General features: G+C 43.4%; 1 long non-coding RNA gene across 1 annotated transcript; it reads right to left on the bottom strand.

Annotated features, from left to right (window-relative positions):
- Nucleotides 1-995, bottom strand: LOC130368206 (uncharacterized). Its single transcript, XR_008892358.1, has 3 exons — nt 663-995; nt 397-561; nt 1-293 (listed from the first exon to the last, which is right to left on the bottom strand). It is a non-coding gene; the product is annotated as an uncharacterized LOC130368206 (long non-coding RNA).
- Between the last annotated feature and the right edge of the window lie 2,569 nt (nt 996-3,564).

Raw genomic sequence — 3,564 nt, 5'->3', positions numbered from 1 at the left:
CTTTATTTATTATTTATTAAAATGTTTGTGTAGGGGATTTTTTGTAACCTCCCATCACTCACAAAGAGCGTACAGTAACTAATACTCAGGACAGGAAAAACCTCCAGAGGGGAGGAAACCTGTAGGGAATCCATGGCTACTGTATGGCCCTTCCTCTGGGCATACTAAAGGAGGTTACCTCTAGAATTTGGGCAAATGTTTCTGTGTATGTGCATGATTCCTAGGCCTGTGCCTTCATCCAACGTCTTGCTGTAGGTCCCGAAATGCTACTCCATGTCCTGGAAATAGTGCATCTAAGATAGGGGACAAAAAAAGATAGATTATTTACATGTTTATCATAGAAATACACATGGAACTGCAATAAAGACCTTTTGGACAAAACAATGTAACACTTACCAGTCACAGTCATGTGCATGACTTTGCATTCCCGTGTCCCTACACAGTGTCCAGCACCGGCCCCTCACTGATGAACAGGACCAGTGTTATTTCTGGGGCTATGCCTTCATCCAACGTCTTGCTGTAGGTCCGGAAATGCTACTCCATGTCCTGGAGATAGTGCATCTAAGATAAGAAAAAAAAAGATAAATTATTTACATGTTTATCATAGAAATACACATGGAACTGCACTAAACACCTTTTGGACACAACAATGTAACACTTACCAGTCACAGTCATGTGTATGACTTTGCATTCCCGCGTCCCTACACAGTGTCCAGCACCGGCCCCTCACTGATGGAGAATGAACAGGAGCAGTGTTATTTCTGCTCAGTGCTGCTCTTTGGTGGACAATGGTTATGACATCACATGTGTGACACGCTGTTACCTCCTGGGAGTTCTATTTCAGTAGTGCTGCTCTCTGATTGGCTGAAAATCAAAAAAGCTTTCTAATATATTCTGTATGACTGTTATCTAAGGTTTTTGACAAATTTTATTAAAATGGCGCCACTCCCTGTGGGTGCGTTATATTTGTTTCTCCTAACCAGACATTCTGTATAAGTAATATCATTTGGTGGCCCCAACAGCCTGGGCCCATAGGTTTCTTATATAGATCAATGCTACTCCGGTAGGCTCAATGAGCAGCGCTGGCCGCCGGGACGTCTGACGAGTGACGTCCCTGACGTTGCGGTCTGGAGCGAAGGATGTCACTAGTCAGACGTCCCAGCAGCCATTGATTTAAAGTGGTCGTGGCTCCTGCTGCCAGTTCCAGATCAGACACCATGGCCCTAGATTGACATACTGCAACACCGATCCCCTGTGGCTGCCCACCTGTTGCAAAACTACAACTCTCAGCCTTCGGCTGTCAGGGCATGCTGGGAGTTGTAGCTTTGCAATAGCTGGACAGACGTCTGTCGAAAGGGGGGAAAAAGCACCAGAAATAAAGCAATGTGGGCTTTGAAAAACACCATTTATATGTTGTTTTTAATCACAGCCTAAGCCTAGGAACAAACACAATTCTTGTTTGATGTTTTGGGTTTTTTTTGCAAAAAAAAACAAACATCAAAATCTTCCCCCTCATTTCTTTTCTCAGCTATCTTTGTGTTATTTTTGCTAAAAGCACTGGGGGGGGGGGGGGGGGGGTGTCTTAGAGATTTATCAAAACCAGGGAAGAGGGAAAGTGGACCAGTTGCCCATAGCAACCAATCAGGTAGTTTCTTTGATTTTTAAAAAGGCCTCTGAAAAGTGAAAGAAGTGATCTGATTGGTTGCTATGGGCAACTGGTCCACTTGACCTCTGCACAGGTTTTCATACATCTGTCCCAATGTGTATTATTATTATCATCATCATCATCATCATCATTATTATTATTATTATAGGAATTGTTTTTTCTTTAGTGTTTTTTTTCCCTCTGGCTTTTCTCATTACAAGTCATGTGATTCTTTCATCATTTGACTGAAGGATTTCTAAAAAAAAAATTGTGAGAAAATACCCCCCCCCCCCCCAAAAAAAAAAAAAAAAAACATGCTCTCGGCATCCCACAGATTTGATAGCCTAAAAACACCATAAAAGGATGAAGAAACCCCCATTAGTGTCTGGTGTTTCATATTACCCTATTGATTCCAACCTAACATGTGCCCGCAGCGAGCATGGTGTTTTTTATGACAAACACGCCAAGTGTAATCCCAGCTGAAATAAATGTTTTCACAATAGGTGTGAACAGGCTGCAGGCTGTGCTAGATATATTTGCATAGTTGCGGCATACAGCACGTGCAGCATTAATGTGGCGGCTTTCCGCTGGCATATATGGCTTTCTGTGCTGGTGAATGCAGCGGGCACTTACTGGCGGTTTTTTCCTAGCTGCACAGTTTTGCACCACAACCACTCCGGTTGGGACCAGGCTGACCGATCTAATGACCAAGATGCCGCAGTGAACGGCTTTCTTTCTGTGAAAGTTCTGGCGAACTACAATGCTCAGAAGAGGAGGAGCGCCATTGAGCTTTTGGAAAGAGAATTAGTTTGGAATGGTCAGGGCCATGTGCGTTTACAAAGCCCCCCGTGGTACCAGAACAGTGGACCCCCCCACATGTGACCCCATTTTGGAAACTACACCCCTCACAGAATTTAATAAGGGGTGCAGTGAGTATTTACACCCCACAGCTCTTTGGAACAGTGGGCTGTGCAAATGAAAAATGTAATTTTTCATTTTTACGGACCACTGTTCCAAAAATCTGTCAGACACCTGTGGGGGTAAATTCTCAATGTACCCCTTATTACATTACGTGGCGGGTGTAGTTTCCAAAATGGGGTCACATGTGTCGGGGGTCCATTGTTCTGGCACTATGGGGGCTTTGTAAACACATGTGGCCTTCAATTCCGGACAAATTTTCTCTACAAAATCCCAATGGCGCTCCTTCTCTTCGGAGCATTGTAGTTCGACCGCAGAGCACTTTAAATTCACATATGGGCTATGTTCTTACTCAGAAGAGATGGGGTTACAAATTTGGGGGGGCTTTTTTCCTATTTTCCCTTGTGAAAATGAAAAATTTAGGGTAACACCAGCATTTTAGTGAAAAAAATATTTTTTTTTCATTTTCCCTTCCAACTTTAATGAAAATTCATCAAACACCTGTGGGGTGTTCAGGCTCATTATACCCCTTGTCACGTTCGGTGAGGGGTGTAGTTTCCAAAATGGGGTCACATATGGGTATTTTTTTTTTTTTTGCGTTTGTCAGAACCGCTGTACAATCAGCCACCCCTGTGCAAATCACCAATTTAGGCCTCAAATGTACATGGTGCGCTCTCATTCCTGAGCCTTGTTGTGAGCCCGCAGAGCATTTTATGCTCACATCTGGGGTATTTCCTTACTCAGGAGAAATTGCATTACAAATTTTGGGGGTCAGTGTAAGGGGGTGTATATGCAGTGTTTTACCCTTTATTATGTGTTAGTGTAGTGTAGTGTTTTTAGGGTAAATTCACACTGGCGCGTTACGGTGAATTTCCCGCTAGGAGTTTGCGCTGCGGCGAAAAATTTTAAGTAGGAAATTTACTGTAAACCTGTCCGTGTGAATGTACCCTGTACATTCACATGGGGGGAAAACCTCCAGCTGTTTCAAAACTACAACTCCC

This window comes from Hyla sarda, chromosome 4 (genome assembly GCF_029499605.1).
Source record: "Hyla sarda isolate aHylSar1 chromosome 4, aHylSar1.hap1, whole genome shotgun sequence".
NCBI lineage: Eukaryota > Metazoa > Chordata > Amphibia > Anura > Hylidae > Hyla > Hyla sarda.
The sequence above is the reverse complement of the archived record's forward strand: the minus strand, read 5'-3'. Positions and strand labels throughout refer to the sequence as shown.